The 10,326-nt window shown below is 42.2% G+C and overlaps 1 pseudogene; it reads left to right on the top strand.

Moving 5' to 3' along the window:
• LOC102174481 lies at positions 3,334 to 4,915 on the top strand (annotated as a pseudogene).

Here is a 10,326-nt window from a genome sequence, read left to right as displayed (position 1 = left end):
ATGGCTGGATGGCACCACTGACTCAATGGACATGAGTTTGAGTAAACTCTGGGAGTTGGTGATGTACAGGGAGGCTTGGCATGCTGCAATTCATGGGGTCGCAAAGCATCAGACATGACTGAGCGACTGAACTGAACTGAACTGAATGGTCCCATCTTCCTGAGTAGGTTCAAGGGGAGAGGGGAAAACAGATGAGGCCATGAACACAGCCCCTGAAATATCACTAGTGACCACCACCCACGTCTGCCTCTCCTTCATCTTGCCAAAAAAAAAATTAAAAATAAGACATTTTAGGCATTTTTCTGAAATCAATGTGCTCTATGTGCTCTTTATCTAGTTTGACATGACTGTTTTGGTGATCACCCATAAGTATTGCCTTCCAAAGTGGCTGGTACAGCTATCAGTCTTACCTGTCTAATTTCAATAATTCACTTTTAGTTTTTGTAGGCAACGTTTGTCCATTTCTTGGCTCTCTTGCTACCCTTCATGCTTCTAAAAGTTTACCAGCAATAGTTCTGCTGGTAGTTCTGTAAGATCTATTAGAATGTCATTTACTTGGTCCTAAATACTTGACAACCTAGACAGCATATTAAAAAGCAGAGACATTACTTTGCCAACAAAGGTCCATCTAGTCAAAGCTATGGTTTTTCCAGTAGTCATGTATGGATGTGAGAGTGGCCTATAAAGAAAGCTGAGTGCCGAAGAATTGATGCCTTTGAACTGTGGTGTTGGAGAAGACTCTCGAGAGTCCCTTGGACTGCAAGATCAAACCAGTCAATCTTAAAGGAAGTCGGTCCTGATTCATTGGAAGGATTGATGCTGAAGCTGAAACTCCAATACTCTGGCCACCTGATGTGAAGAACTGACTCATTGAAAAAGACCCTGATGTTGGGAAAGACTGAAGGTGGGAGGAGAGAGGAGAAGGGGATGACAGAGGATGAGATAGTTGGATGGCATCACCGACTCAATGGATGTGAATTTGAGTAAGCTCTGGGAGTTGGTGATGGATAGGGAAGTCTGGCATGCTGCAGTCGATGGGGTCACAGAGTCGGACACAACTGAGTGACTGAACTGAAGGGGCAAGAAGTCATATAAAGAGCCTCAGAGCTTAGTACTTAGTTCATTTGAACCAAAGCATTTATCTCCTTAGGGTTCCCACAGCTCATTGACCTAACATCCATCACTGTTACATCTGTGTACAGTTTTTTCCTGCCTGAGACACAGTGAGCTTGAAGGCAAGGACAAAATCTTAGTTTATTCATGTCTGTAGGATTAAATACACAATTCAGAATATTCTATAATATTCTACATGTTCAACACATGTTTATTAAATAATGATTGTAAACTCATAGTTTATGGAAGAGACAAAAACAGCAAGTCTGATGTGTTTCAAATTCAGGGAGGTACAAGGCTTTAGCATGTCATTCAAGATCAATTTTAATCTAGGAACACACCTCTTCCCTGTGCCCGCCTCGTTCTCTTTACTTACTTAAGAACAGAAATCTGGTTTCTAGATTCTGCCACTTGTTTTATTCCATCATCATGAAAACAAGGGTATTCTCTTTCTTTGAACTGCGTGTGCTCACTTAAAAAAAAAAATTTTTTTTTTCTTGGAGTATAGTGGGCTTCCCAAGTGACACAGTGGTAAAGAATCCACCTGCCAGTACACGAGGTTTAAGAGATGTGGGTTCAATCCCTGGGTGGGAAAGATCCCCTAGAGTAGGAAATGGCAACCTGCTCCAGTATTCTTGCCTCGAAAATTCCATGGATAGAAGAGCCTGGCAGGCTACAGTGCATGAGGTTGCGAAGAGTCAGACATGACTGAGTACACACACACAAACACACACACATAATTGCTTTACAATGTTGTATTCATTTCTACTGTATAGCGAAGTGAATCAGCTATACATATAGCTATGCACATAGCTGAGCCACCAGGGAACCCCATATAAACATATACATATAACCCTTCTTTTGTGGATTTCCTTCCCATTTAGTCACCAAAGAGCACTGGGTAGGGTTCCCTGAACCATGCAGTAGCTTCTCGTTGTGCTCACTCTTACAACTAAATTTAAATACCATAGAAAGGGTCCTGATTGGTTTCTGCTCTTCAGTTAATCCTTGTCTAAGGCCCCAGCTTGTAGAGGGTGATCAGACCCCCTCCTGGGGAGGGCGCCTGTGTGACAATTCCAGCAGCATGGTTATTCTATGAGGCTTTTGTAATCAGAGCCTCTGTCTGAGGATAGTTTACTGACACTGGAAGTTCGTCATGGTTACAGAGCACTTTGATTTCACAAAAATAAGAGGTCTTCTCTGCTGAGGTGGCAAGTGCTGTTTTGTTTAATACAGATTAACTGGGGAAGAACCACAAGTTCAGTGTTAAAGAGCCAAGATTTCTCTCCCCTCCCTGAGCCAGCCTGCTCAGAAGACAGTGATACGTGTTTATAGTCACTAAATTGAACTGAAGAGAAAGTCAAGCTGAAAGGCATTTGTCTTTCAAAACAGGCCACCAGAAGCAGGCCCCTGCTCTATCTGCCCATAGAAGTCCTCATAGTCCCCACCCAGGGGTCCTCTTGGTAATAAACAAATGCAGCTAAGAATTTGTATTTGGCATATTTATAAGAGCCCGATCAATGTTACCTAAAAAGAAAAATAAAAACAAAAAGGTGACCAAATCTGAGTACTGGGCTTTGGCTTCAGTCAGTACAATGCAGGCAAGAGCTGGGGTCCCAGGCTCAGACTAACTTTCTACACCCAAGAAACAACAGCGATTATATCAACCCCGGAACCTCAGTGGGAGAGTCAGCGTTTAATGGAAAAGTGCTCTCCTCACTGTTCTGCCCCTGAGCCTGGAGATTAGATGTCTGTGTTGCTATTCCATACCTGACAACAGAAAATATATATATATAAATGACATCCAGTGCTGACAAGAATGTTGTACAGATAATACATCAAAATTATGGAGATGCTGTAAATCAGTACAAATCTTTGGGAAAATAATTTGCTCATAGATCTTAAAAGTCATAGAAAGTTTTCTACCCTCTCATTCCTGGAAATTTATCCTAGAGGGGGAAAAAAGATCTAAAATTAGGATACAACTTTGCAAAGTGGACTTAATGTAGCATTATTTTACAAACTATTATAGCAACAGGAAATATCCTAACCATGCAAGGATAAGAAAGTGTTAGACCATGGTCCAGCCACACAATGGAAAAGTATTTATCAATTAAAATTATTATAAAGACTGTAGCATGTGGGAAAGCACCTCCAAAGTGCCTGCTAGGGACCCAGGCCGTGAATGGAGGCAGAGGTGTGCGGCAGCAGCGCTGGGCGATGGTGGGCATCCCTGGAACGGCCGCTTTCCAGCTTGGTGCTGACAAAAGGGTGCCAGCGATGCCTGGCTCTCCAGCTGAAGTGAAGATATAGTCAAGATCCTCACCTCCCACCATGCCACCCCTTCCACCAATAAATCCCGGAAGACCCAAGCCTGTGTCATTCACTCCTACAGCACTGAACAATGGCATCAACCATTCTCCTCCTACACTTAACAGCCCCCCATCACCACCACAAAGATTCAACAGCGGTCCTGCCTCTTCCACATCATCTGCACTAACTAACCAACAGTTGCCAGCCACTTGTGGTGCTGGGCAGCTCAGAAAGTTGAAACACTTCCTCGCCACTCTGCAGCAATTTGGCAATGACCTCTCACCTGAGACGGGGGAGAAGGTGTGGACTCTTGTTCTAGCACTGGTCAACTCAACAGTAACAGTTGAAGAATTCCATTGCAAGCTCCAGGAGGCTACAAACTTTCCTCTTTGTCCTTTTGTTATTCCATTCCTCAAGGCCAACCTGCCTCTGCTGCAGCTCGAACTGCTGCACTGCCCTTGGGCTGCCAAGCAGACCCCATCCCAGTACCTGGCTCAGCATGAACACCGTCTGCTCAGCACAAGTATTGCGTCCCCTGCTGACTCCTCTGAGCTGCTCATGGAAGTGCATGGAAATGGAAAAAGGCCCAGTCCAGAGAGGTGGGTAGAGAGCAGTTTTGAAAGAGACGCAATTGCTCCTGAACCTCCTGCCAAGAGAGTGTACCATTAGCCCTGCTCCCCGGCACAGTCCTGCCCTCCCTGTACCCCTCATGAATCTTGGGGGCCAGTTCCATCCTACTCCTCTGCCTCTTCAGCACTACACCTTAGAAGATATCGCAACTTCCCACCTATATTGTGAGCCCAGCAAGATGATAGAACATCGAGAAGTTCGTGATAGACACCACAGTCTTAGTCTAAATGGAGGCTATCAAGATGAGCTGGTAGACCACTTGACAGAAAGGGAATGGGCTGATGAATGGAAACATCTTGATCGTGCCCTCAGCTGCATTATGGAAGTGGCAGAGAAAACAAGGCGCTCCATGGCAGCCCTGTGGCGCTGTCAAGAAGCAGACCGTGAAGAACTCAACTACTGGAAAAGACGATTCAAGGAAAACACAGAGATGAGGAAAACAGGGAGTGAGGTGGTCTCCAGGCAGCACAGTCCTGGGAGCGCAGATTCTCTCAGCGATGATTCTCCGCGGGAATTCAACAGTAGGCTGGAACAGGATATGTATCTGTGGGGTTTTGGAAAAAGACTGAAGCTGTGAATAAGGTGAAAATTCAGGCCATGTCAGAAGTACAGAAAGCTGTTGCTGAGGCAGAGCAAAAAGCCTTTGAAGTGACTGCAACCAAGAGAGCTCGAATGGAGCAGACAATAGCGGACATCAAACGGCAGGCTGCAGAGGATGCCTTTCATAAACAAGCAGGAAGAGTCAACAGAGAGCTGCTGGAACTGTGGCCACAAAGCCAGTGAAACCTGCAGTGGCTGCAACATTGCACGATACTGTGGCTCTTTCCGCCAGCATAAAGTGCCCTTACAAAGGCCCTAGTACAAACACCAGGACAAGAGGGCACCAGAAAAGAAAGCTATAATCTTATTTTTCTTATGAATACTGATATAAAAATAACAAACTGAGCAATTGAATCCAGCAACATACTAAACAAATAATATACCATCGCCAAGTTGGGTTTATTCTAGAAATACAAGGATGATTCAGTAACAGGAAATAATCTGTTCATATAATTCTCCATATTAATAGATCAAAGGAGGAAAAACACATGATGTCATCTCAACATAGGCTGCAAAAGCATGTAATAAAATAAATATAACTGTTATTCCCAATTAAAAATATTTAAATTCTTAGTAAAATAGGAAAAATAGGTGTTTTCTCAATTATCTGTAAATCTACACATACATCCACTCCAGTATTCTTGCCTGGAAAACTCCATGGATGGAAGAGCCTGGCATGCTGCAATCCATGGGGTCGCAAAGAGCTGGACATGTCTGAGCAACTGAACTGAACTGATGTCTTGAGTAAAGTACCACTCGTAGACAGGAGAGCTGTCTCAAAACTTTTCCTCCTGGGAGAGACTAAGCACTGGGGGAAAGAGAGTCAAATATAACCCTTTCTTGAGGGAAGGAGATGGAAACAGCAGTGCAAAACACATTTCACTAGAGAGCATTTTTCACAAATCAGTATCAAAACATGAAGCATCTACAAAATACCATATTCCTCCACAGTAATTAAAGGTCATATCCTTCCTATTCAGGCAGTATGAAGAAAGGCAGCATTTCAACACAGGAGAAAGTATTTTGTCAGCAAAATCAGCCAGGTTGTAAGTTACTGAGAATATATCACCAGGCAGATACCTACACTCGTAAACCAATAGTTCCACTAAAAGTCGCTTTGGTCACAACTCTGACATTAAGGTGATTTCCTAGCAAAGAGAGTCCCAAAGAGACATTGAAAAACATCTGAAGTATTGTCTACCATTTCAACAATGTTACAACATCCAACGTAACCTGCTGCAAAAGCACAAATCAACTTCTAATGTAGCCTCCCTAGAAAATGTTTGATCATTTTTCACAGTGACTCCTTTTGCAGTGAGATGCTTTACATCTCATATAATTATTTTCTTTTTGATTAGCTGTTGAGTTGTCACTAACTGTATTAAGCCATTTTGGGGTGAATATTTCACATGCCTTGAAAATGCTAGTTTCTCAATATCCAATACATCCAAACTATTGTAAGCTGGCCTCCTTCTCAACCCTCGGCACTCGAGGCTGCAAACAACCATAGCAAAGGCACATATTTTGTTTCTAACACAAAAAGAGTAAGGCTCTGAGTAAAACTTTCTTGCTTCTAATTATCTTGCAAGGGTATCTTCTTCAAAAGGGCTACTGTTTACTCACATGACATGGGTCTAAATATTATCCAACATTTGTAAGCTATTTCATGAAAAAAATTCCACTAATTTTGTAATAAATGAGAGGGAATTGGAGAAGATTTGAAGACACCCAACATTGCCAGAAAATTTACTAGCCAGAAAATTTGGTACAAGTTGCCCCAGAACACAACCAGCAAGGGACAGAGCTGGAGAATCCAGCCCAGGTCTTCATCCTCTGTAACAGGGCTTCGCCACAGGAAGTCTCGCCCCTCAGCCAGGCAGCCTCGTCCCTTTCTGGTGTACCCTTCTGTACACATAGTGGGCTTCTGCTCATGTGCTACAACAAGGCACAAATTCAGCTCTAAGTTTTCTTTCATCCAAAGCAAACTCCTAGTGAAGATTTAAACATCCATAAGAGATATACGTATATATCCCATAAGGATATATACAGAGATATCCAACCTAAAGTGGTTCAAAAGAATCACAACTTTTCCTAGTTCAGATAGGACTGAAACTATGCATTAGTAGAGAAACTAATCCCTAGGTCTGCTTGACTTTATCCGGCAGAAATCAGGGACCATGTAAAAAAAAAAAAAAAAAAAAAGAAATCAGGGACCAAGTTCAGCCAAACTGCAGAAAGCAGAGTCAGACTGAGGCAAGATTAGGAGGTTTCCAAGACTGCTCTGGGCTTCCCTTGTGGCTCAGTGGGTAAAGAGTCCACCTGTGATGCAGAGACCTAGGTTTGATCCCTGGGTTGGGAAGGTCCTCTGGAGAAGGAAAGGCTACCCACTCCAGTATTCTGGCCTGGAGAATTCCATGGACACTATAGTCCATGGGGTCACAAAGAGTCGGACACTGCTGAGCGGCTTTCACTTTCACTTTTCACTTTCAGGACTGCTCTAAGGCAAGGGGCCTGAGAGGCTGTAGACAAAGTGAGTTGGGAAATGAAGCAGGAGTCTGAACTGGATGAGGGAATGCGGACAAGGGAGAGCTAAGAGGCCATGGAGTCCTTGCAGCAAGGGCCAGGTCACATTTGTCTCTGCCCAGCTTCCGGCATAGGCAATGCTCATCAGTACATACTGAATTTATGACGTATGAAAGAAAAGGATGAATGAATTCATATACACCATGAATGTACACACACACATGTGCACACACACAGAGATAATGGGGGGGGCTTATACACTAGAACATAGGATCATCGTTGGACAGAATTCACCATTATTATTCATCCTTGTTAATTCTTGTCTCAGATGGATACTTCTTTGCTTCCTTTGCTCTGACCCTTTAATATCTAAGACTTTGACACTCAAACTCTGCTTTCTGGGGAACCCAAGCAAGGGCAGGTAAGGCTGCTGGGAGGCTTCTAGAGAAGAATCTCCCCTCTAGGGGAAAGAGACCTAAAAAGAGAAATTGTTCTTTTTTCTTCTGGATGCAGTAACATGAAGACATGATGCCTGGAACTGAGGCAGCTATCTAGTAAGCAAGAGAAAAGTTTGTGAAGGAAAACCAGCGTGTTAAGGACAGTGGTGTGATAAGATCAAAGTCATTGCATCCAACCTTCAGACTTCTTATTATGTGAATTTATAAATATTTTCAGTATTTAAGCCATTGTTAGTCCAATTTTCTGTTAGTTGCCGCCCTATTCCACCTGTTACAATGAGACCAGCAGAGTGGGATCCCTCACCTGCCAGCTGTAACTCACACGATGTTGTTGCAACAAGAAGGTAGCACTGAATTCACTTAAATTGAAATAGTCATGTATTTAGGTCAGGAAGTTCAGAAGCACAAGAACTTAGGAGGGTTCGTAAGTATATTGCTGACCAGCTAATTTAGGAGGAACTGATGTAAACAGAGATAAAATCTAAGCCTCATTTCAGCCAATAATCTGACCCCCTCTTCTTTTTTATTAAGAAATCAATAAAACTAATTCATGTAAAGTGAAAAGGGGAAGTGTTAGTCACTCAGTCATATCTGACTCTTTGGGACCCCGTGGACTGTAGCCCACCAGGCTCCTCTATCCATGGAACTCTCTAGGCAAGAATACTGAAGTGGGTTGCCATTTCCTTCTCCAGGGGATCTTCCAGACCCACGGAAGGAGCCTGGGTCTCCTGCATTGCAGGCAGACTCTTTACTGTCTGAGCCACCAGAGAAGCCCACACAGAATGGTTTGCAGTTTGTATTTGTTGATCTTACCTTGTACCAGCCACTATGTTAAGCACTCTACCTATATTATCTCTTTGATCCTCAGAACAATCCTATGAAGTAGGGAATATTATCATTTTCATTTTATAAATGAGGAAAGGCAAGCTGAAAGGAACTGTCAGACTTCCATCTTGCCATCAATTTCTTCTCTGTTATAATCTCATCCTTTGATATAAATGTTAATGAGTAATGAAATACACAAATATCAGAACGCAAGAGAAGGAAGACAGAAAAGCAAGATACTTCAATAACCCAGTCTTAGAATAAGTTAGTCAGCACTTTGGCAAGCAAAGCCAACATGTTCAGAGCCTAGAATAAGCTAATAAGGAAAAACCCACTTTACATAAGTTTCTTCCAACTCCATTATTCAGTTTCTCTCCAGCAGGCTCTGAGTGGGTTTCTATCTCACCTCTTCCATGACTAGGTACTGGGAAGGTTTCCTTAGAAAGAATACCTACCTATTAACAAAAAAAATTTCCAGTCATTTCCAAAGTTTCCCCTAGAGAATTAATCTTCTTCTAATTCATGTTCATAAGCTGCCAATCAGATGTCATCAATAGTAATGAAACCCATATCATTAAAATATAAAACTTTTAAAAGCCCATCTGTAAAAAGACAACAAAAGACATGTTTGTTTACTTTAGAAAAACATAGTAACTCTGTGCTAATTAGTCAACTTCCCAACTAAATCAGAATTCCTATTATTCATGACATTTGATCAAAGGAAAATACTAAGACTGCAGGTGGCTTATTTCTCCACAATCTTTTCCCTGGTAGTTAAGCCAAACAGAAATTTCATTACCTGGTTTCTAGTTACACAATAATGAGCCAGACTGTTCTGAAATCTCAGACATCACAGCCAAGGATTTTTGAGAGGGGTTGTCGATGAGTCAGGAAAATAATAGTAATGGGCAATGGTTTTTAGGAATAATTTGTCAAGTGGAGCGGAAAAGAAAAGGTTGTAAGTAGGGATTTTTCAGGGCAGTAATAGAATTGCATAATCTCTCCTCTTAGGAACTTGTCACTCAAATTCACTAAGGTTCCAAGATGGCTTTAGGATAATGTGGTATCCTAGTAAGTTTTCCAGTTCCCTGTAAGGAATATTCTATAGAAGTCTTCATCACTTAGTCTGTTTAGAAAAGCAATAATTGTTGCTTAGAGGTTGCTTCTTTGACTCATTCTCCTTATGGGACATGAAGAAATATATACAAAAAACTCCTTATATGGAAGTTTCCTTTGATGATGAGAGGAAGAGCTGCAGGACTACAGATGCCACACAGAAACATGCCAACAAAGACATCAGAGAGGAATTTAAGACCCAGATAAACTCATTTAAGGATATTTATGCATCTAGATGGTAAAGAATCTGCCTGCAATGTGGGAGACCAGGGTTCAATCCCTGGGTTTGGCAGATCCCTTGGAGGAGGGAACAGCAACCCACTCGAACATTCTTGCTTGGAGAATTTCATGGACAGAGGAGCCTGGCAGGCTACAGTCGGTGAGGTCTCAAACAGTCGGACACGACTGAGCAACTAACACACACACACACATGCACCTACTTGAAAAATGATAATCAAGAACACTGACAGACAAGTGGAATCATATCATGCACTTTACATACATCATCTGTCCCAGCAACAGCCCCATAAAATTGGTGATGTTAACCCCTTTTTACAGGAAGAGAGAATAATAAACTACCAAGAGTAATATTTAAAATTTTAGATATCTCAATCATTGTCCTATGTACATATTAGTTTGTACTTTGCTTCAGATGAGAATTTTGAAATTAAAGACTTTCTCACATGAAATCATTGAGAACAAGAGTAATACTGGAATGCACATGAGGAACACAGACTTTTTTCTAGAC

This window comes from Capra hircus, chromosome 10 (assembly GCF_001704415.2).
Source record: "Capra hircus breed San Clemente chromosome 10, ASM170441v1, whole genome shotgun sequence".
Taxonomy (NCBI): domain Eukaryota; kingdom Metazoa; phylum Chordata; class Mammalia; order Artiodactyla; family Bovidae; genus Capra; species Capra hircus.
The sequence above is the reverse complement of the archived record's forward strand: the minus strand, read 5'-3'. Positions and strand labels throughout refer to the sequence as shown.